General features: G+C 34.4%; 1 long non-coding RNA gene across 1 annotated transcript; it reads right to left on the bottom strand.

Moving 5' to 3' along the window:
- Positions 1-544: 544 nt before the first annotated feature.
- Positions 545-22,043, bottom strand: LOC111560039. Its single transcript, XR_002741498.2, has 5 exons — positions 21,984-22,043; positions 4,969-5,013; positions 3,728-3,924; positions 3,146-3,240; positions 545-1,504 (listed from the first exon to the last, which is right to left on the bottom strand). It is a non-coding gene; the product is annotated as an uncharacterized LOC111560039 (long non-coding RNA).
- Positions 22,044-25,663: the final 3,620 nt, after the last annotated feature.

Genomic DNA, 25,663 nt, shown 5'->3' on the forward strand with positions numbered 1-25,663 from the left:
ACCTGAGTCGAACTTGGACGCTTAACCAACTAGCCACCCAGGTGCCCCATGGAATTGTTTGACCTATCTATGTACCTACTGATTGTCCTCCACTACTTTTGTAAATTGTGCAGCATTTTTTAATACTTTAAATATGTCAGGAATGAATTGATGTGTCATGAAATTATTTCATTGTCATCCGTAAGAAACAGTATGGAATAATTTCAGATAGAGCCTGTGATTGTGTCAAGCTGTTCAATATTTAAATTAAGAAATGTCTTTTGAGCATTCCTGAGACTCCTTCATTAAATGACTTTCCAACCTGTCCCTAGGTTTCCTTATTTAAATATAAAACTCATGACGTTGAAGAGGCTTAAAACAAAATGTTATTTAATTTCTTACCTTTTATTCATCATCTCTGCTTATTAAATAAGTTTAGCACTATACTTCATCTAATCTTAAGAGTGCAAGTCAGTTAATCACAACATATCAAACTCTTTAATTAAATTTATTGACAAGACACATGAACCTGATCCCACTGGTGAATAGAGATCAAAGCGCTGACATCTTACAACTGCACTAATTTTCAGAATACTAGGGGAACTTCTCTGCAGTTATGAAGTGACATTCATTGTATTTTATAGTTTAGTTAAATTGTCATAGGTGAAAAGAATTGAATTAGACTCCTTTACCATTCTTAGTTCAGATAGCTGAATATCAGATAGCACTGGTACTAGAATAACATGTTGATTAAATAACTTGCAAATTAACTTAAACACTGATAAAAAGCAATGTCAAATATGCAAAAGGGAATACACAGTCCTGATCCAATAATAGGGGATGCAGTAAGATGTGGTAACAAATAGCATAAGTGGTAAAAATGAACACTGCCAGGTAGTCAGCTCTTGCTGTAGACTGAATGTGTTCCCCCCAAATTCATATGCCTGAAACCTAACCACAAAGAGATGATATCAGGTGGTGAAACCTTTGGGAGGCATTTAAGTCAGGAGGGCAGAACCCTCATAGAAGAACCCTTATAGAAGAGACCCCAGGGAACAATCCTTGTCCCTCTGCCTCACGGGGACCCAGAGAGAGGATGGCCATCTATGAACCAGGAAGTTGGCTTCCACCAGATATCTAGTGTGTCTGCTTCTTGATCTTGGTCTTCCTGGACTCCAGAACTTGTTGTTTGAGTCTGTGGTACGTTTGTTACAGCAGATGGAATGAACTAAGACAGCTTCTCTGTAGCTGTTTTCAACCGGTATATGTTGAATTGCCTGTTACTCTGGAGGCTGGTCTTGAAGTGTTAAAATTTTCAAAGTTGTTCATGTAATCTTTGCTGAAATCCTGATAGTATTAGTATGCTTTGTCACAGGAAGGAGATAATTCAGCACAGATAATAAAATAGGAGATATCCAATTATTATGTTGGCCTATAGCCAGATTTTTTGTCCATTGTAGGCTTCACAAGAAAAAAAAAATAACACTTGTTTTCTTGCTGACATGGTAATGTCTGTTTAACTGACCTAGAAAAGAGGAAAGACATCTGTATCTTTGAAACTTTGATAATTTTGTTGTTCACTAAGTTACTGTGATTAGTGTGACATTTTTGAATAATTTATAGAGCCTTTCATTGTCATTCTCTCAAAATAATGGTTTTGGTTCAGTGTAGGTTTGATGCTAAGTGATTTGTTCTCATTTGAAAGCATTAGTTCAACTCTTAAAGCATTAATTAGTATTTTATCAAAATGTGTAATTGGAGAGGTTGGGATCAGATATTAGTGGCCACTTCGTTATTTTAATTTCTTCATGCAGACTTGGATTGTGACTTCAATCCTTCCCATTGCAGGTGAAACATTTGATGATGGGACTGTGACCCAGAAACCCTAAATAATGTATGTTATACTTGATTCCAGAATTTGTTCTTATTTTTACACAATTATTCACACACACGGGAAAAGTAAAATCAAAAAAATTCCTAAAACTTAGGAATTTGAGAAAAATAGAAAGTGTATCCACTTCCTCAAAATGCACACTCTCCTGCCCCAATGCAGTAATTAATATTCCTCTCCCGACATAAAACAATTCAGATGGAATCTCACATCATTAAAGAGGTGTGATGATAACATTGATATATATTGTTCTCTGTTTTAATTTAATCATACTGTAAATAACTCAAGATCAAAAGGAAGTGAAAACAGAAAACATATGACTTGAACCACAGACAGCAGACTATTACATCTATAAGCAAGAAAGAGAGAAAAAAATACAGGAAATAAATAAATAAAAGAACCCCAAACATAACAATTATATTTTTAATACTGTTGTATAATCGACACACAAAGTAATTAGATAAGTGTAATATGCTGCAATGTTTCTTCCACTGTTGCCTGTGAAGAAGGACTGGAAAGGCACAAGCTCAGTCATTGCTTTAATTATCAGATATTCTCCAGCTCAAGTAGATTGAAATGAAAACATAAATACAACCCTCATGATACTCCACCTCACTTAAATACCTTCCATTAGCATGGGTATATCATTGTGTTACATGTTGAAAGAAAATTTCAATTGAGATGTATTTTTATAATGGTTATGGTTCTACAGGGCCAAGGAAATGTCTGAGCTATTCTTAAACTTTAACTTCAGATTTAGGTGTTTGCAAAGAAGTCTCTTAAGTACATCTTCTTAGTTTATTTTACTTTGGTATATGTAAATGTTAACAAGATAAAATTCATATGTATAGCTTCAAATTTATATAATCTTATGAAATCATTATTTTAAACAGAGAAAGTATATTGACAGGTTCTTATGTTTATCCCTTGTCTTCAGGAAGACTTGTAAATAGAGTCGTATTTCCTCATCTTTTTTTTTTAAATAAAACTTTTGGGAAAAAACACACATTTTATCATGTTTTTTAAAAGCTTATTCCAATGGTTAGCCATCTTTGCCAGCAGAAAATTTCAAAATTAATATAGCAGTCTTGCAGCATTATAAAGTCTGCAAACTCTTCTCTACACAGTTTAAATACAGAATGAGTTTAAAATACAGAAGGAGACATTTCACATGTCCTGACACATTATAAGCATGACCATATCAGAAACAACCCCAGGTGAAATTGTAGCATAAAAAAATCAGAATTGGTTTTAGACTCACTGCTGGCTGCGTACCTCAGGCACCCTGGTTCCTTATACTTCAGTCACAACCCTCAGGAGGTCAAGCTTCACTGCAGGATTCTTTGTAGACCTTCCCTTTCCGCCCGGTGCTGTGTATGAGATATTTACAATTTCATGAAGCAAAACTGACATTTTTTCCCTTTTATTTGCAGAGCCCTGAGACCACAAATTCTTTAATTTTATAAAGTAAACTGTGACAGTGTGTTAATGAAGCCTGAACCATTTGTATATTTTAACAGTGATTTTCTGAAGATAATTATTTCACCTCAATTCAAAGAAGTGCCTCTAGCTATGGGAATTTCACCCCACTCGTAAACAGAGCAGGGCCCCATGGTGATCTGAAACTCTCACTTTTCTATCATCTTTGTCTGTATTATTCGCACTTGTCGTTCTTTGTTCAGGGTTGGAGACAGTAGACTTGGGGATTGTGAAGGGATCTGATATTATCCAAAGCACTTTCAACTCTGTTGGCAAGACACTTAATGTTAAATTGGGGACTCCAGTAGTAACTATTCTTTCTTTCCTGGGCCACCATTACAATATGAAAAGAAACTCAAATTTTAAGCATAATCTAACCTTTCAATCACTTTCCTTTCCCTTCCTTCTCCCTCAAGAGGATGCTTCGCCATGCTTTAATCAGACTTTAATTCTGAGCAGCAAATAATGGTGGAAGGAAGGCAGGCATACTTGTAGACCTAGACTCTTGTTTTTTTTCAATTCTGTCCAGACTGTCGTGTGATTACAAGCCAGTCAATGTTTTTCAGTCGTCAGAGCTAAAAAAACAAAGGTTTATGATATTTAGTGAAAATGGAAATAAGGGAATTCTGATACTTTTCAGGTCCCCTATACACGTGATTTTATAGTGAACGGATTAGAGGACATGGTATGAAAATGATGTGTCAATATGATCTCTCAGAAAAAAAGTTAATAAAAATCTGCATAATAGCAATGCTACCTACTCAGCATGGGGGACTGTGTTGAAGAGGAAAATTATCAGGAAAGGGGGTGGGGTTAAGCTCAAAAGGATAGAACAGAAGAGTGGTTAGGACAGCAGAGGTGTATATAAATATTAGCAGAGGTAAGATCATAAGAACATAGGCCCTTTACGAAAGGACATGGTTTCGGGAAACCTATCTGGAAGGAATGAATAGGAAGTAGGTCCACACTGAAAGAAAGAAGACTGATAAACCCTATCTAATCTCTGTCCTGGAGCTCTATGCCCTTCTCCCCATGGTTTCACATACTCACACTATTTAGATACTTCCAAATTTCATATTTTCGTGCAACAAAAGTCCAGAAGCAAACAAAAACAAAAACAGAAACCATTGGTATTCTAGTATTCCCAGCAAGAGATCTAAAGACCTTTGAGTTATGCCCTATGAACTCCCAAATCAATCTCTAAAAGCCAGATGATATTGCTATTCCCACTCGACAGATGAGAAAACTAGGAATGAAAAAGTAATAAATAAAGGATTCATGTTTCTAAACAACCATGAGGGTTGTTTTGCATGGGGAAGGGAAACTTCTTTTAGGATTAATAATCAGAAATATTTGTCTAATAGCTTAAGAATTATTCACATTTATACACCTAATCAATTTTATTTTTACTATTTCAGAAGATAACTGTTTCAGAAGAAATGCATAATATTGGTAAGACTGTAAAGTTCATATGTACCATTGCATTTTTTTGGTATTTATTTTTCTCTTGTGATCAAAGAATCAAGTAAAACATACAGTTACAAATACCAACTTTTAAAACCACTGTTAACCAGCTAAATATTAGAGAAATATTTAATTTGAAGGACGCATTGCTTTACTCATGATGGCCTGTGTGAGGAATTATCTCATCGCTTTGGTTCTTTCTGTCAAAACAAAATGGGAAATTATGTATTATAGGAGAATCATAATGCCGTACAGATCATAAGTTATAGAGAGAAAGTAGAAAATGATATGCTGCTAAAGATAAATTTTATAATTCTAATGCTAAGGCATAAACTCACAATATCAATGAATGTTGAGAATGTCTGCCAGCATTCAGTTTTCACATTAATAAGTATTAAACATCTCCATATTCTTTTACTCTGAGTTCTGGGAACTCAGTTGTATTTCATATATAACCTATGGCATGATTGGAAGAAGGATATATAGTGCAGCTATAGATTAGTGGTGGTGATGCTGGTCTTAATATCTGTAAAAGGTATTAAGTTACCAGTATATATCTCAGAAGATGTATACATACATAGAGTATATGATTTGAAATGTCTATCAATACACCTTAATCGTCATAATATTGTCATTTATGTAAATTCAGGTTTGCACTTAATTTTCTTTGTTCTCATTCAGAAATCAGGATCAGGTATCTGTTATTTTCACAAACAGCAATAGTGTGCTTTATGAAAATGGTTTTAATGGTTAGTAACACTGTCTCATTTACAGATGTGTCTATTCTATTTCATATTTTTTAAAAAATTACACTCCCAGATCGTTTTAGTGCTCAAATATTTTCTAACACACACATTTGATTACTAAAAGTAACTTTGGTACCTACTTCCAACTATGTTCTAATAAGCATTATTTTCCTTTTTTTAAATTAAAACAAGTTTTTCTTAATATTTATTTAGTTTTTGAGAGAGAAAGAGTAAGCAGGGGGAGGGGGAGAGAGAGAGGGACGTAGAGGATCTGAAACAGGCTCTGTCCTGACAGCAGAGTCCCATGCGGGGTTCAAACTCGCAAACTGTGAGATCATGGCCTGAGTCCAAGTTGGACACTTAACTGATTGAGCCACCCAGGTGCCCTTAGCATTGTTTTCTAAATAATACTTTCTAAAACCAGCTGACTGGGTGAATTTATCAGTATCGTTTCATCTTAGAGGCAAATCTTTTATTAATCACACAAATATTTACTGAACACCTGTTATTATAAACATTCTTCCAGTCATTAGGAAAAAGTAGTGACAGAGGAAATTGACAGAGGGAACCTCAGCCCTTAAATAGCTCATATTTGAATGAAACAAAACAGTCAACAAAGAAATATCTAAATAAATAAGTAACACCAATTCATCTAACATGGAGAACACATAATATGACTTCAGGAGATAAAATAAAATTTGCGATGTGGAGTAAGGGTGTGGGGAAGGGGGTGTGGGAAGCATTTTCTCTTAGATATGAGGACTGGAAGGAGGTCATTTCATCACTTGATGAGAAAGAAAACAAGAATATTTTCTATAAATTAATACTGAGAAATGTGAACATTTGATAGAAATTCAAGGATCCAAAAATTTTTAAATAATCTGTGAACAACACATAAAAGACCATCATTTTGGGGTGAGTATTTGATGATGGAAAGAAGTCAATGTGTCACCAAACTCCAAGCTTTCCATTTTAATGTCATAGCAAACACAGGAACTGGGTGATACTGCATAGAGGGTTCAGGAAACGATTTTGACTGCCTTCCTTTTAAGTACTCTAAAATGACTCTGTTCCTTTCCAATGAGGCTTACTTGAAAATGCAACCTAATTTTGTCTTCACTGTTCTTTGTTTTAATGTATCTGTTTGGCAAAATGACTTGTGTGTTGGTTAGAATCAGAAAACTGATTAAAAATTCCTTTTCTAGCTCAGAAAAACTCTACCTAACAGGACCACAAGTACAGACTTACCTTGAGTAACCTGATTCAAGACTGTTGTTTGGCATAATTACTAACGGTGTTCTTTTCACCCTCAAACTATACTGATTTAGACGATAAATTTGTCAGTCACCTCAGCTATACAAGTCTTTATCCTCTGTTGAGATTATGGATAGACTATGAATAGCCCTCAATTATTTATGCAGTTAAGAACATTGAATTTTTTAAAAATAAAGAGCAGTTAGTAAGACATGTAAAACTATATCCAGTATGAGACTTTTCAAGAATGCAGTTATATAAAATTATGCCATTTCTTAAATTTTCTCATTTATTCACTCTTTGAAAGTACTTTGAAAGCATTTTTCTTTTCAATTTGCAGCCTATTCACAGTTATCAAAGCACCTAACATAGTTTCTACAGATGATGTGCATTCAATAAATCTTTTTGAGTGAAAAAATAAATTAATATAGAGAAAGTCATTTCTTGAGGATCAAAAATCTAACATTAAGAGATGATATAAGTATATACTATATAACCAAATGTTTATTAGTTCATGTGTTTATTATGAATATTAAATGTGTAAAAAACAAAAAAAAATGAAAAAAGACAAAACGCTACAGGGATGAAGTTTTTCTCGTCCTGGATTTTCTTCATCCTGATAAAGCTAAAGATCTTACACTCTGTGAAACAACTAGGTAATGCATCTTTTTTTTTATGATTATTTATTTTTGACAGAGAGGGCATGAGCACGGGAGGGGCAGAGAGAGAGGGAAACAGAGGGTCTGAAGCAGGCTTGGTGCAGACAGCAGAGGACCTGATGTGGAGCTTGAACTCACAAACCATGAGATCATGAGGTCGGACACTTAACTGAATGAGTCACCCAAGCGTTCCAGGTAATGCATCTTGTTCAGTTATTCATAGACAGAGTTGTAACTTATAACTATTAAATGAGTTTTTAGTAACCAAACTTCATATGCACAAGCAAGCAGACTGAGAGTTTGAGTAAATAAAGATGAGTCTAATATTATGGTGTTACGGGAGCAATATAATTTAAACAAAACCACTTTTAGGAAATGAGAAAAAGCAAATCAGTAAACAATCAGGGAATATATTAGAGGAAGAAATATAAAATCAATCAGATGAATGAATGTATAGTAAGACATGATATGTCTTATGTAGAAGCCTGATTATTTCAACCATAGTATAGACACATGATAATAAACTCATTAGTAACTGAGCCAACTTCCTGAACTATCATATCTAGAAAGCGAGTAAGGACTGATGACCATACCTCAGTATATTTATATTTCTTTTTACTCTGGTAATACACTGGAAAATAGAAATCTTTCTACTTTATTGGGGCCCATGACTAAGAGAAAATTGGGTTAAAAATAAACATTAGATCTTATTCTCCTCCTTGGAAGTTAATATGCCATAGATTATCATAGAACCTCATAGATGAAGCAAACTTATATTATAATATGAATTTAAATCAACAGAAGACTCAACAATTATTATAATTTGATGCAAGTGAATAATTTTATCCATCCCTTTGAATAATCAAAGTAACACCACAAAAGATATTTACTCAATGTTAAAGATGATTTACATGTTCCTTTAAAATATATGTTACATATTTAATCAGAAATGAATGAAGTAGCTTCCGTTCAAAGCAGTTTGTATTGGTTCATTTATTTATTTATTCAGGAAAATGTTCATAGCTGGTAATAAGTGCACAGAATTTCAGTTTAAAATCTTACAATAAAAATAAAATATCACCTTTCATCTAAATATCAGATTTGTTACTGTTTTCTAGGAAAATCATGGGAATTTTTAAACTTACAACTTGTTTTTCCTTGTCAAGTTGGATGTTAGATAGTTCTTCACTCTGTGACAGTTATTTCTTAACTACAGACTGCCTCATATTATGCAACTTGTATATCAAACTATCCAAGCTTCATCTTCTTTTCCTAAAGTTATTTTTTTTCTTTTGCTGATTTCTAAACACATTTCACTTTGCTCTATACTGTGTGCCTATTTGTAAGTTAGCTTTTGCTATTTTCGAACGCGTCACCGTGCAAATTTGTGCAAACAAATGATTAAGTACAATAAACAGTAAATATATGATTACAGAAAACAAGAAAAGTACTTAGTAGAGTGTGTTTCTCAATCACATCCTCCCAGTGTTTCTTCACTCCTGCAGAATCGCAAGGAGGTAGCCTTGTTTTGTGCATCATGGTTCACTCCCTACCTTCTCACATCTTGCTCTCATCACTGGAATTCATAAACCTTTTTTGGTTGATAAGTAGAGCTACAAAATGTATCCTGTGCCTAAAGTAAGCCATTTTAATTTTAAGTAGAACACACATTACATGGTTGATTCTTTTTAGGTTATCAAAACAGTTAGGGTGGCCCACCAGAAGGGTTTGCACTCTTGCTTTACAATGAAATAGGTTGCTTTGTGTCAAATTGTTCAAGGCATGTGATTTTTCTCTCCTTCATCCTTTATTTTCTGTATGTTTGATTATGAGGAGACCATTGTCACCCTATATTTATACATAGAACTATGGAGGTCAAATAAAATTAAATAAACTAACCTGAAGAATAATAAGAAAAATGTGATTAGAGAGATACAGATTTGTATTTTTCTAACTTTCTTAAAAATGCCTTTATTAATATAAATAATTTTTATTTTTTAGGTAGGTTTAGGTTTCTTACAAGAAAAAATTTCCCGACAATTCATTACTGAAGTTTAAGTAATTTCTCACTAACAACATTTATTCATTCAGTCCAAAATCACTTATTGAAGATCTGCTCTATTGTAGACCATTTGGGGGTGGGGACCTCTTGTATCTTCACATACTGTTTCTACTCAGTCTAGCAGATGAGGCCCAACTAGAGTCTACATCCTCTACTCTTCTAACGAGTTACATGGAGGAACCAACATTTACATGGCAGGAAATATGTCCAGCTTATCTTAACCCTGAAGTTCACAACTCTGAAGTTCACAAACTAGGCTGCAGGGCAACCAGTGTCAACAGATATTGTTAGTTCTGAGCTCATCCCTCTCAAAGCCCCAACCCAGCATGCAGCTTACTTTGATCTCTTCCCCAGAATCTCCCCAGACCACCTTGATGCCATAGTCTGGGATGAAAGAAATCATACTGATATATAACAAGGGTCCTTGTGGACCTGCTGGGGCATGACGGCAGGTGTCCACTCTGATTGTCTTCTTGTCTATAAGATGCTAAGAGTTAAAAATGTTGAAAACAACCCCTAAAAAGAAGTGTTGCTCATTTGTTTGCTATTTAACTATATCTTAATATATTTATAAAATATGCATATAAAGAACATGACCATAGTTATTAAATAAAATGTTTCCTCAATTTTTTCATAACATTCTTCTCCTTAAACATTGTTATGTGTTTATTGGAAAAATTTCAGCTTTACGCTTTAAAATATACTCCATGTTTGAACAGGTTTCATTGCTTTTGGAAAAGACGTGATAAGCAATAGATGAAGACAAAGACAAAAACAAATTTTGCTTTAAAGTAGAACTTGAGGGAGCTCCTGGATGGCTTAGTTGGTTAAACGTCCAGCTCTTGATCTTGGTTCAGGTACGGATCTCATGGTTCATGAGTTCGAGCCCTGCATTGGGCTCCATGCTGACCTTAAGGAGCCTGCTTGGGATTCTCTCTCTCTCTCTCTCTCTCTCTCTCTCTCTCTCTCTCTCAACGTAAATAAATAAATAACAACAACCTACAGAGTTGTTTTAAGTGAGATAACTAGCTAAATGTACATGTCTGTACAAAGAGTGCTAACAAGAGTTTGCATAAATGTTATTACTACTCCATTGAAAAATCAGCTTGTTAATTTTCATATTCTCCCTCTCATGCCAATATTGTTCCTACTCTAATGAGTTTACAGTCTGTTGAGGGTAGAGGCATACTGCTAAATAATTGCACAAAAAAGTGTGCATGTTCAACTATGACAAGTGCTCTACAAAAAGTACATAAAAAAGAAGGACCAAAATGAATAAAATCACAAATAAGGAGGATAAATCACAATCAACACCACAGAAATAGAAACAATTATAAGAGAGTTTTATGAAAAATTATATGCCAACAAATCTGGCAATCTGGAAGAAATGGTTAAATTCTAGAAACACATAAACTACCAAAACTAACACAGGAAAAAACAGAAAACTTGAACAGACTAATAATAAGAAAAGAAATTGAATCAGTAATCAAAACTCTCTCAACAAACAAAAGGCCAGGGCCAGATGTCTTCATAGGAGAATTCTACCAAATATTTAAGGAAGAGTTAAAACTTATTCTCAAATTATTTAAAAAAAATAGAAATGAAAGGAAAACTTCAAAACTCATTCTATGAAGCTAGCATTACTCTGATTCCAAAACCAGATGAAGACTCCACTAAAGAAGAGAAATATAGGCCAATATCCTTAATGAATATGGATGCAGAAATTCTCAACAAAATACTAGCAAACTGAACCCAACAGTACATTGAAAGAATCATTCACCACAATGAAGTGGTATTTATTCCTGTGTTGCATGGGTGATGGTTCAATATTTGCAAATCAATCAATGTGATACACCACATTAATAAAAAAAGGATAAGAACCATTTGATTCTCTCAATAGATGCAGAAAAAGCATTTGACAAAGTACAACATTGACTCTTGATAAAAACGCTCAACAAAGTAAGGATTGATGGAACATACCTCAACATTATAAAGGTTATATATTAAAGGCTCACAGCTAATATAATATTTGTTGGAGGAAAACTGAGAGCTTTTCTTCTACAGTCAGGAATACCACAGGGATGCCATCTTTCACCATTGTGATTTAACATAGAACTGGAAGTGTTAGCCTCAGCAATCAGACAATGGAAAGAAAAAAAAACTGCATTCAAATCAGCAAGGAAGAAGTCAAACTTTCATTATTTGCAGATGCTATTCTTTAAAGATAATCCAAAAGATTCCACCAACAAATTGGTAGATCTGATACATGAATTCAGCAAACTTGCAGGATACAAATCAACATACAGGAATCTGTGGCATTTGTATACACCAATGATGAAGCAATAGAAAAAAAAAATCAAAGAATTAATCCCATTTACAATTACACAAAACCATAAGATACCTAGGAATAAACCAAACCAAAGAGGAAAAAGATCTGTACTCTGAAACTATAAAACACTATTGAAAGAAATTGAAGATGACACAAAGAAATGGAAAAAAAAAATCATGTTAATGGATAGCGTTAAAATGTGTACACTTATCCAAAGTTACCTACACATGGAGCGCAATCCCTATCAAAATACCACCAGCATTCTTCACAGAGCTAGAACAAACAATCCTAAAATTTGTATGGAACCACAAAAGACCCTGAATAGCCAAAGAAATCTTGAAAAAGGAGAGGAAAGTTGAAGACCTCACAAACCAGACTTCAAGTTATATTCCATAGCTATAGTCATCAAAACATTATGGTACCTGCACAGAAACAGATCCATAGATCAATGGAACAGAATAGAAAACCCAGAAATGGACACGCAACTGTATGGTTAACTAATCTTTGCCAAAGCAGGAAACACTATGCAATGGAAAAAAGTCTCTTCAACAAATGGCGGTGGGAAAACTGGACAGCAACGTGAAAATAAATGAAACTGAACCATTTTCTTACATCTTACACAAAAATAAATTCAAAATGGAGACAGGAAACCATTGGCATCTTAGAGGAGAACACACAGTCAGTGACCTCTTTGACATCAGCCATAGCAACTTCTTTTTAGACACATCTCTAGAGGCAAGAGAATCAAAAACAAAAATGAACTACTGGGACTTCAGCAAGATAAAAAGCTCTGCATAGAGATGGAAACAATCAAAGGCTAACAAACAATCAAAGCTAAAAGGCAATCTTCAGAATGGGAGAAGATATTTGCAAATTACATATCTGAAAATGGGTTAGTATCTAAAGTCTATAAAGAATGTATCAAACTCAGCACCTAAAAAACAAATAGTCCAGTTAAAAAAGTGGGCAGAAGACAAGAATAGATATTTTTTTCAAGGAAGATACATCGTTGGCTAACAGACGTATGAAAAGATGTTTAACATCACTCATCATCAGAGAAATACAAATCATACTTACAGTGAGATACCACCTCAGTATGTCAGTCAGAATGGCTAAGATGTACAACACAGGAAACAACAGATGTTGCTGAGGATGCAGAGAAAGGGGAACCCTCTTACTCTGTTGGTAGGAATGCAAACTGGTGCAGCCACTCTGGAAAACAGTGTGGAGGTTCCTTAAAAATGTCAAAATAGAACTACCCTACAATCCATCAACTGCATATCTAGATCTTTACCCGAGGGATACAAAAATCCTATTTCCAAGGATACATCCCCTCTCCCCCGATGTTTATAGGAGCATTATCCCCAAGAGCCAGATTATGGAAAGAGCCCAAGTGTTCGAGTGATGACTGGCTAGTGTCTTTATGTATTGATCTTTAATCAAAAGTCCTGTCGCTTTTTTGTCTCTAGTTTTAAAGTAAAACAAACTCATTGTTTTGAACCAGTACTATTATCCTGTTGCCTATAACTCAGAGTCATAATTTCAACTCATCTCTTTTTTGTTACCCTTCATCGTTTAGTTTATAGAAGAAGCTCTCATGGAGGTTGCATTTCGTTGACTCATTGATGGTTGAGAATTTCTACCTTATGTCTTTACAGAACAGGGGCAAATTGCCCGATTATATAATACTCTAGATTTTTCCTCAGTATTTCATGGCCGGTTTGCATTTGTTTTCTCATGTTAATGTTCGTGTCTAGATGCTTATGTTTTTCTTATCTGGGTGGCGGAAGAAAATATCTTTATAGTTGAATAATAATATAACTTGAATGTTCTTTGAGGCTGGCAATTTTGAATCAAATTATCCCCTTATAATTTAAATTCAATCAAAGTATTCATTTATTCCTTCATTTCATAAAAAAAAAACTTGCTATTATGTATTTGAATTTTCTATTTTGTTTATTGATTTTTTATCACTTGTCACAAATTAACCTTGTATTGAACTAGTGCTATCTGTTCTCCTTATCTGTGATTTTAATCATCTTGTCTTTTTCCTGCCTCTGCATTATTCCATGCATGACATTGACTTTGATTTTATTCTTTAGAGGCAGTGTACCATGGTGGTACTTTGTTAAAAGCAGTATCTCTTTGTTAAAAGCAGTGTCTCTCTGGAGACATACAACAAAGATTTGTATGCTTCCTTTATAATGCACTATCCTAAGGAAAACTTAGGAAAGTTGTGTAGCCAATTTGTGCCTTATGTTTCGTAATCTTTAAAATGGAAAGACTAGTATTTTGAAGTATTACTGTGAGGACTGACAGTGGTAACACACGCAAGAGTTCTTGGCATATAGTAGTTACTCAATAAATATTAGATATTATTGTTATTTTTCAAGTTTATTTAGAAAGTAAATGGTGGTTCAATAGATTGTTCTCAATTTATTCCCCTAGTTCAGCTCTCTTATTCCATTATTTTATCATCTCCTTTTTGATCCTATGTATAATGGAATTAGTAAATTCTTCAAAACACTAGGGAAATCAATTTCAGCCTTTTGGAAAATATTCTCTTCCAATGGGAATTATTCATCTGCCTTTTATATTCTTTTTAGCCTCTTTTTAGCTTACTATTGTGCTTACACAATTTTCAGGCTATTTATTTTATTTTAATATGGCAAAATGTGACTAACTTGGTCCTGATATTATACTTACATTTGAATGTTGTGGGAAATTCATTCTGATACTTTTTCCATCTTGTCTGGGATTAGTTTGCATTGGCTCAGGGAACTTTACCAGGATGAGAGGATCCAAGATGGTTACATTCACATATCTGCCTAAGCTGGGGTGGGTAGAATGGTTGGGGCTGGGTGGACCTCTTGTCTCTCCTCATAGTTTCTTATTTTCCAGGGTCTTTCTGTAGCCACCTGGCTTTGCTCTCCAACAGGGCAGTGGGCTTTCTTAAACGGCAGCTTGTTTCTAAGAGCATTAAGTCATAAACTGTCTCAACCTTGAAACAGATATTGCCACTTCAGCTTTACTCTATTGGTCTAGCAAGTCACAAAGCCAGCCCAGTTATGGCTGATGGCCATAGAAGCCACTTTGTGATAGGAGGCAAACCATTTTTTTTAACCAAAATAGAAATAATTGTTTTTCAGTATTTTATGTTCTTCAAGTTCTATAACCATGCTGGTGCATTGTATTGGGACATATTTACTGAATGGAAGAATGAATATCTCCTTCAAAATTTTATGCAGTTTAAGAATATATTAAAAACATAATCATTTCTTCTTCCTCTTCCTCCTCTTTTTGCTTTGTCTCCTTCTCCTTACCTCTTACCCCTCATCCTTCATTTTTTCCTCCTCCTCCTCCTTTTTCTTCTTTTACCATAGGAAACTATTATTATGATAGAAAATATTAGAATACAGTGTGGGAAATGTTGCCTTATTATTATTATTCTGAAATGTCACATTGCCTTTTAAATAATTATATGTAACAGCACAGAAAATGTTCTGATTAGTGTGTTTTTGTGTGCTTAAAATCAGTAAATATTTCATAAATATGAGGCATGCTGATTCAGATGATTTTTAATTGGGAGATTTAAGGATCTTGTTGTTGTGTGCGTGTGTGTGTGTGTGTGTGTGTGTGTGTGTGTGTGTGTTGAGAGCCTCCTGAAGAATATCAAAGTTCTTTTTTTCTATTTTTCTTTAATTCCTTCTTACACATTCATGCAAAAACAAGATATTTTACAGTACTATAGCCTTTGCAATGTGGTCTGCTTTTCTCTTTGGGATTTGTTTCCTGAGATTTTTTCCCCCATGTGATACTGGATGCAGAAATGAACTTATTTGTTGTTTCTGTGGACAGGAAGTTGACCCACATGCTCACTCTTTTTTTTTTTTAATTTTTAATGTTTATTTATTTTTGAGAGAGAGACAGAGCATGAGTGGGGGAGGCGCAGAGAGAGAGGGAGACACAGAATCCGAAGCAGGATCCAGGCTCTGAGCTGTCAGCACAGAGCACAACGCGGGGCTCAGACTCACGGACCATGAGATCATGACCTGAGCCGAAGTTGGCCCTTAACCAACTGAGCCACCCAGGTGTCCCCCCACCCACGTGCTCATTCTTTATTTTCTTTTTGTTTTCTGCTTTTGGATTAAACTTTTAGTATGAGATGGAAAGTAAGAAGCAAAATTTGGATGCTGTCTCTTTCTTCTTCTTGATATTTCTCCCATTTTTTCTCTCATTCATTTTATTGGCAGCTGTAACAGGCCTGTTATGCAGCCATTTAGTGGTCTGTCAACCTGACAGGTGGTGGCATCTCCTTGTGTTTATCTTGCATCCCCTGTCCAAAATCTCTTTTACCTTACAGTTGGTTAGGCTGAGAACAGGTAGGCCTGGTGCTAGCTGCTTTCTGAGAAACCAGTACTTGAAAGATCTTGCTTTGGCATTATCTAAGCATTATAGATTTTTTTTTTGCACAACTTATTCTTGCTTATTATCAGTGTAGTGAAATATAAAAGCCTACACGTCAGGTGTTTTTTGATTTGTTTATTTGTTTGTTTGAAATTTCTGATAGGGATTTATGTCTCACAAGAAGGTCAGGGGAAGGGCATGCATTGGTTTCTAAAATAAATACGAAAATATATTAATTTAAAATTTAAAAATGTTAAAAATAGCTAGGCAAAAGGTGCTTTATTGTTGTTTTCCACCAAGGCATCTCTGAAAATTAGCTGTATGTATTTAACAGTGTTTATTAAATAAATTTTTCTCTTTTTGTAGTTCTCATATTAGGGTTTTCCAGGGAAAGGGAATCAATAGAAGATCATGTAACAGTAGTTGCTATGGCAGAATTACCTAGAGAATATTTTCAGTAGCTAAAATGAAGCAGGACTTCTGAAACTATAGAGTAAGGAGTTCAGCAAATCCTCTTCCTCTAAACATCAATGCCGCGGGGTGCCTGGGTGGCTCAGTTGGTAACTATCTAGCACTTGGTGTCAGCTCAAGTCATGATCACACCATTTGTGAATCTGAGCCCCCCTGGTGGTGCAGAGCCTGCTTAGGATTCTGTCTCTCCCTCTCTCTCTGCCTCTCCTCTGCTCTCTCTCTCTCTCTCAAAATAAATGAATAAACTTAAAAACATTAAAAAAAATAAAATCAATGCTGAAATTAGACAACAGTGTGAAAAACAGTCTTATCAGGATTTTGGAAATGAACCCAAGGCATAGAACAAATTGCGAAGTAATCGTTCAAGGAAAATGACTAAAGCTCAGGTAAAAACAGCGACAGCATGCAGTGTTTTATTTCAGGCTAGGTGCCCCCCTTCCAGCATGGAAATTTTAGGAAGGCAGGGCAAGTCATGAAAACCAGAAGTTTTGCATCTGAGGCTGACTTGATTTGGAGCAGTGCACACTAAATTCCCATGTTCAAGGGGGATGTTAAAAAAAAAAAAAGAAAACTCTCAATTCAGCAACAAATATGTGGGGAATACCAACATCACAGCTCATCTGTGGTTGTGATATTTGTTCGAACAGGAAACACATAAACAAACTAGCAAGATACTTAACAAAGAGAACTGGAGAACAATATAGCTATAGTGGAACTTGATAATCTCATATATATAGATCCTTGTAAATTGTAAGCCAGTTAGGAAAATATTTATCTTCTATGGATTTAGACTATACAGTGCCAACAGCACTCTCAATGCCTGAATATGGGTGTGTGTGTGTGTGTGTGTGTGCTTTTGTGTGTGTGTGTGTTTTTTTCTAATAAGTGTGTGTGTGTGTGTGTGTTTTCTCATAATTACTCAAAATGATCTACAAAGACTTCATACTTTGAGGCTCTATGTGTCTTAAAAATATCTGGTATGTCCTTGTCCATCACTGAGGTTATTTGGGATACTACTCAAAGCTAAATGTATCAAATTTAGGGATATATGCTAATTAAGTGATTTGTGTATTGAATATATGAAGATTGTATATATTAGGAAGTTGGATCCTGGAGCAATTGTTAGTATCCCTACTGATAGGTGCAAATTTGAAAAGTAGTGATTAGAATAAGTAGAGTATGGGAAAGATAGAGACCTAGGTTAAGGAAGCCTGGTTAGCACCAGTGGTAACCTGGCAATGGTAACCTATTTTCCCTAGACTTACAAAATGTTATATTTAGCATATAGTTATGAAATTTCTGCTTCTATATTGCAGTTGTTTTTGTTGTTTTGTTTCAATTATCTCAAATCCCTCAGTTAAATTTGACACAATTGCCTGTCAGTGTTGTGGAAAATAAACACAGAGAAGGTGAGGAAAGCCCAGTTTATTCTATGTCAACTTACTTTCTTACTTCCACTAAGGAAGCAACATCTAATGAAAAATTGTGTCCAGGAGTTCCAAGAATAGCATTAATGAAGGGAAAGGCAGAAAAAAAAGGAGTAGAAAAGAAACACACACAAAAAATAGAAGAAATACCTAAATAGGAGATTCGAAATTAATGTGGTATGATACCTCATTTTTAAATATATACTGGAAGAAACTCACGTTAGGAAAATTAAAGGGGCAGCTAAGGAGTTGAATACAATAGCTAACACTAATAATGGTCCTTAACTGGATACATCTATTTTTTTTTAAGTTTAGTTAACATACAATGCAATATTGGTTTCAGGAATAGGATTAAGTGATTCATTACTTACATACAACATCCAGTGCTCATCACATCAAGTGCCCATCTTAGTACTCATCACCCATGTAGCCCATCCCCCCACCTACCTGCCTCCATCAACCCATAGTACCCATAGTTTGTCTTCTATCAGTAGAATCTCTTGTGGTTTGCTTTTCTCTCTTCTCTTACCCCCTTCCCATATGTTTATCTGTTTTGTTTCTTGAATTCCACATATGAGTGAAGTCATATGATTTTGTTTTTCTCTGTGGATACATCTTGTGTCTTACTTCAAATTATCTCTGACCATCTTCTATATGAATCGTTTTTGGGAATACCAGGTTGGAATAGTTGTAACTTGACTGAAGATCTCCTCAAAAATGTTACTTATGTTCTACATTATGTCCTGGGACTGCTCTGATAGACTTTGAGAGCCTGCTTAACTACCCAGGCATGTGCAAATCTGAAAGTATAAGGTATTAACACTTCACAGGGTGACTTTCGACCAATGATGAATGAGATTTGGTGGGTACATTTTCACTTCATTTATCCCTCAGGAGACAATTCTGTGCCATGTTCTATGGTGGGGGGCAATAAGATATGGGCTGCCACAACTGGTGCATCTACAGTTCAGCTTCCCAAAGGAACAAGTTTATGACTTGTTTTGTTTTATGTATCAAAACTTGTGGGTTCTTATGTATCAAAACTAATTTGTTAGAAATGACTGGTAGTGAAATATGATATTGCAATTATACAATTTATTAAATGCACCAATAAGAGAGGTAATAGGACAGCGATATTCTAAGTAGTTCTTAATTTATATACTTATTTTTACAAATGTGTACATTTACCTGATTTTTTTCCTTTGGTCTCTCTTTAAATTCTAGAACAAAATTTTCACTTAGTATTTGTCTGTTATAGTCTATTTACTCTCATAAAGAGTGCTGAATGGCATATTTATGCACTTGTATTAACATGGCATTATAATAGAAGAACAGGTTGGTTTGGCATTGAAGGCTATGTAGTTTGGAGCCTGTTGTGATAGTAGCTAGTCCTGAATCAAGCACTATTTCAGATCTTAACCTCAAGGGCACATTGGATGTATATACTCTCGGTACTTTTTAGATGGGTAGGTTGGGAGGAAGGCACAAAATTAGTTCTGGTTGTTTGTTATATATAAGCCAAACACTTATTTGCAAGTGTGAGCAATCTTTCAGCTTTTTATACTCATGTCTAGAAAATGGCAGCCAGAGTGGCTATTTCATCAGCCTTGAGTCCTGAGTGACTATGATAAGTAGAAAACCCCTAAAGATCTGATAATCTGTGATAAACATGTAGATTGGTTGAAAAATTAATATTTTTTGTTTAAAATTGCTAAGATTCTGGTCTATTACTATCATGTAACCCAGACTGAAAAACCTGTAAATTTATTCCTTAGTGATAAACTCTATTTTATTATTTCACATTGTTTGTAATTATTAGTATGCTTTTTTAAATAAAACTATGAACAAATCACATATTTCTTTTCTGTTTTGACTTATAGATACAAGTTGCCATTTAAATGCCTATTTTTTTCCTATAGAGCGCTAGTAAGTTTTTTTTTTTCTAATTCAATTCTCCAGATTAAATATCTCATTTCAGATAACTACTTGGTAGAAACCAGTTCACTGATCTTTTCAAACAAATACGCCAGAGGTTATGGAGAGGCATTTGTACATTTTCTGATATCTGAACCCACAAAGAAGAACCAACATATTTTATGGAATTCAGATATTCAATTTATGTGTTTATTGTGTGTTGTCATTTTACTGATACTATTTTCCAAAATATAAATGCTTGCAATTCATCTCTCGATTATTTAGTAACTCAAGTCCAATGAATGCTAATGCCCAGTATTAAAATTATGAGTTAGGCTTACGAATAGATTCTTTCTCTTATTCTTTATTCAATTTCATTCATATGACAATAATTATCCCCCAGCCATATTTCTCTAATTTTTATTTAAATGTTCTTTCAGTGAAAGGATACTTACATTCAAATCATTTATGCATACTATTCAAATCAAATCATTTTCAACCCAAGTGATTACATTTCTTTATACCACCAGCAACAAATCACACATGGAAGAGAAGTAACACAAAAAATGTCAGTATAGATTCAAACATTTTATAAAATATTGAAAGAAAGAGCCTGCCCTTCATCTAGTCATTTACACAGAATTCACTGAGAATTCAAACTAGAGTTACTTTAAGAATAAATTCAAACCATCTATTGTTTCATTCAGGTTCCCTTTTTTATTCATAAAAATCAATTAATAAGTAGATATATTTTCATTTATATTTTCTGGAAATTAATGGGGCGCCTGGGTGGTGCAGTCGGTTAAGTGTCCGACTTCAGCCAGGTCACGATCTCGCAGTCCGTGAATTCGAGCCCCGCGTCAGGCTCTGGGCTGATGGCTCAGAGCCTGGAGCCTGTTTCCGATTCTGTGTCTCCCTCTCTCTCTGCCCCTCCCCCATTCATGCTCTGTCTCTCTCTGTCCCAAAATAAATAAACATTGAAAAAAAAAAAGATTTAAAAAAAACATTTTATATGATCACCACTGAAAAAAGTATTATAAATGAAATTTCGATAACTGTAATTTATGTTCTTTGAATAATTCTAATAGAATAACTTAACAAAAATGAAAGAGAAACTCTTCAAAAAAGAATATATGCACAGATATTTAACAAAGTGTATATGAATATTTGAAGGAAAGATAATAGTAAAATAACTATAATAATAATTATGAAAATATAAGTTTAATGATGTTATGTTAGGAAAACACCACATATTCTGATTGTTACTTATATATTAAATAAATATGGAATTTAAGAAACAATGAACATTAAGATGATTTTTCTCTGCAAATAATTTGTTACTCTTTTTCTGCCTTTGATTTGAAAATGATTGGTATTTACAAAATGTTCCAATAAAATATTCTTGGAACTTCTTAGCATAATATAACAATATAACATCAGCAAGCTCATAATTTTACTTTCTATGATTTTCACAATGAAACTTAGAATGCATTGTTTGCTAATTTCCTGATGGTAGCCATCAATAAAAATTAGCATCATGTCTCTGAGAGGCTGATGCTACTTATTTTGGGAATCAGTATAAAGGGATTTGGGGAATTTCTAATATGAATTAATGGTGCTTTTTCTATGGATCTCATTATGGTCATAAAGTGAGTTGAAATTTAAATCAAGGATAAATAACACATTAAAACAAAATATATAAAGCTCATTAAAATTTAAAGTTTAAGAACTAGTCAAAGGAATACATTATTTTGTACCTGAAAGAATAGATTTTTGTCACAATTTTAAGTGCCAATAAATAGAAAAATATGTCTAAATTTAGTTTTCATATGTAACAAACATATATTAGTCTTTTTTAAAATTTATTTATTTTGAGAGAGTGAAAGAGAGAGAGCACTCACAAGTCGGGGACGGTCCGAGAGAACGAGAGACAGAATCTCAAGCAGGCTCCAAACCATCAGCTAAAAGCTTTATGTGGGCTCAAACTCCTGAATTGTGACATCATAACCTGAGCTAAGATCAAGAGTTGGACGCTTGACTGATTGAGCCACCCAGGTACTTCAACATATACTGTTCTTTAAGCTTGAGTCATATTCTGTATATACATATTGATTTCTGTATGCCACTGTTATATGCATATCATATATATGATAAGGGATTAATATCCAAAATATATAAAGAACTTATATAACTCATTAGCAAAAAACCCCAATCTGATTAAAACATGAAAAGTACTGAATAGACATTTTTCCAAAGAAGATGTGCAAATAAACGGGTACAGGAAAAGGTGCTTAACATCATTAATCATTAGGGAAATGCAAATTGAAATTACAATAAGATATCACCTCACACCTATTAGAATGGCTATCAGCAAAAGGGTAAGAGATAACAAGTGTTGGTGAGAATGTGGAGAAAACAGAACCCTTGTTCATTGTTGGTGGGAATGTAAATTTGGGCAGCCACTATGGAAGTATAAAAAAGTATTAAGTTTCCTCAAAAAATTGAAACTAGAACTACCATATGTTCCAGCAATTCCATGTCTGAGTATTTATGTAAAGGAAATGACAACAGTATATGGAAGAGATATCTGCACTTCCATATCACTGCAACATTATTGACAATAGTCAGGATATGGAAACCACCTAAGTATTAGTCAACAGATGAGTGGAATATTATTCAGCCATGAGAAAGAAGAAACTCCTGCCTTTTGCAACATGGATAGAACTTGAGGTCATTATGCTAAGTGAAGAGAGTCAGACAAAGACCAACACTGTATAGAATCATTTACATGTGGAATCTTAAAAAGCTGAATTCAGAAATAGGGAGTAGAATGGTGGTTACCAGGGGCTGAGGGGTGGGAGAAATGAGTAGGTCAAAGAGTACAAACTTCTAGTTGAACAATGAATAATAAATAATGTACAGCATGGTGATCATAGTTAATAATATTGTTCGACATACTTCAAAGCTGCCAAGAAAATAGATCTTAAATGTTCTTACCACAAAAAAAAGAGTAGTTAGGTGATGTGTACCAAATGTTACCTAATGTAATGGGGGCAATCATTTTGCAGTATGTAAGTATATTAAATCAACACTTTGTACACCTTCAACTTACACAATGTTTTATGTCAAGTATATCTCAATAAAGTGGGAAAAATAATTCCACATGTAGTGTGAAATTTCCAAAACTCAACATTATAAAGGGATACAATACTCCAAAAGTATATATGTATCTATTTTATATGTAGGTGTGTAACTTAAATTTTAGAAAGAGATGAATAGGATATTTCTCTTCAACTAACATGATGTGAAATGGCTTGTTACATATGGAAAACACTATTTGATTTCAGATAGTCTGAAAGTTCAGTATAACCTTCCCATGGAAAGCATACAGTACTATATTTCATATTATAAAAGGAAAACATTTAAATGAGGTGGTTTGGTTTCTAAAAAATAGAAGCAGTTTTGAATATTATTCATATTATGATAAATATACTTTTTGAAATATTGTCAGGGTAAAAGAAGTTTAGAAAACTTTGGAATATAAAAAAATCTATTCTTTTCCCTTGATATCCAAAGCAAAACTTAACGAATGTCATACAACTAAAGTATTATTTTTCTGCCACTATGCTGTTTTGTATTTTTCTGTTCCCTCTGCATGTCTGTATGTTTTCCCTGGTTTCCTTTCATAGCACATGTTTGTGGTTCAGATTTCAACTGACAAATATTATCTTGGCGATTCCCTCATCTAAAAGATCTCCCATAGAATCTTGAAAATATTATCCCAGCTACTACTTTCAGAGCGCGAATGTAACTCTAGTCATTTAACTTTTTGTTTGCCCATGTTTGGTGTCTCACTGAAATATAAGCCTCAGGAGGACAAGAGACCTTTTTGACGTTATTCAGTTGTATTTTTAGCACCTAACATATTGCTTACAACTGTAATTTCTTGTGATATTTATATTTGTTGGGTGAATAAATAGGCTTTCATCCATTTCTTACTTAAAAAAGAGGGTGACAGGATGCCTAAATAGATAATATGTGTGACAGAGACTGGATTATTTCTCTCAAATCCTGTGTCTTCAACCTGGGCATATGGGAGACAATACTTCCCAGAACTGCAGTTCTACTGTGGTTCCTTTCTTCCTATGTGACTTGCCAAAGGACTGTGAGTAGGAGGTATTTACACACTCAGAGGTTTGGCCACAACAGATCGTTTCTATCATAGGCTTTCTTTTGTTTATGGTTATTTATTTTTTCACTTACTTATTTCTGAGAGAGAGAGAGAAAGAGATCACGAGCAAGAGAGAGTGCACGTGCACAAGGGTGGGGAAGGTGCAGAGAGAGGGGATAGAGAGAGATCCCAAGAAGGCTCCATGCTGTCAGCACAGAGCCTGACATGGGGCCTGATCTCACAAACTCTAAGATCATGACCCCAGCCGAAATTCTGTCAGCTGCTTAGCTGCCTGAGCCATTCAGGAGCCTATCTATCAAAGATTTTCATTGCTCATTGGCCAACTGTATGCAGAGGATCCAGTGGAATGATTCTGAGGCAGACCTTAGATGGGGATGATGGAGCCACAAGACACACGTAGCTTGGGTATCTGGATCCTTCCTGGAGGACAGCAGTACTGTAAGCACACTTTAATTGTGACGGACTATAATGTATACGAGAGGTAGACTTCTATTATATTCATTCGCTAAGATTTTGTGGCGTTCCTAGGCATTAGGAATTATTATCCTGCTTATAAAGTATGCGATCCTATAGAAAGGTTTTCTGGGTAAGGATGTTCAAAATAATGGTGCCAGATATTTAATAATGCCATAAGTTTCAATTTATTCTATTTTGATTGATCAACTTAAAAGAAAAGCAGTATTAATTTATATGTATAATTAATTTATATGAGTTTTGTTTCTTAGATTTCAAATGTCCAAGGAAGTTCCTAAAAGCATTAAAAATATAAATTTTAGAGAATTTTAAAGCTGGTTGCCAATTACAAGTAATAGGAAATAAAAGTAGAAAGTGTAACCATTATACTTTTAATATTTTGGCTTAAATGTTATTACATTCTTGGCATGCACTTGCCGGTATAAAATAAGGCTTAATAACACACAAATGTGACCATCATTAATGCAATTCAGAAACCCATACCAAGTGATTAAAGCAACTCAAATCGCCCTTGATCATATTTCTGACCACTTATCAGAAGTGTCTTTATACTGTCATTAGCTGAGCTTCTCCTTTATGATTTTCTATGTCCTTGTCAAGTAATTGCTTCAGAACCAGATCAATGAGAATCTATAAAAAGAATTAAGATCAAACTTAGCTTAAATATCCTTTTCAATGTGGAACTGTCCTCCCTGAAATTAGCATGGAACAATTAATATACATACATGTTTAGCCTCCCTCCATCCAATTCCCTCTGTTGGACAAAATAATTTTAAAAACTCAGGATTCTTTACAGATTTCAACATAACCTCCAGATAAAGATAGAAATGTGCTTATGGCATCTCAGACTCTACCAGTTCAATGCGTTTCCTCGGAAAGATTATAAATGTTTAATGGTTGATGTGCCTGAAGAAA

This window comes from Felis catus, chromosome B1 (assembly GCF_018350175.1).
Source record: "Felis catus isolate Fca126 chromosome B1, F.catus_Fca126_mat1.0, whole genome shotgun sequence".
Classification (NCBI taxonomy): Eukaryota; Metazoa; Chordata; class Mammalia; order Carnivora; family Felidae; genus Felis; species Felis catus.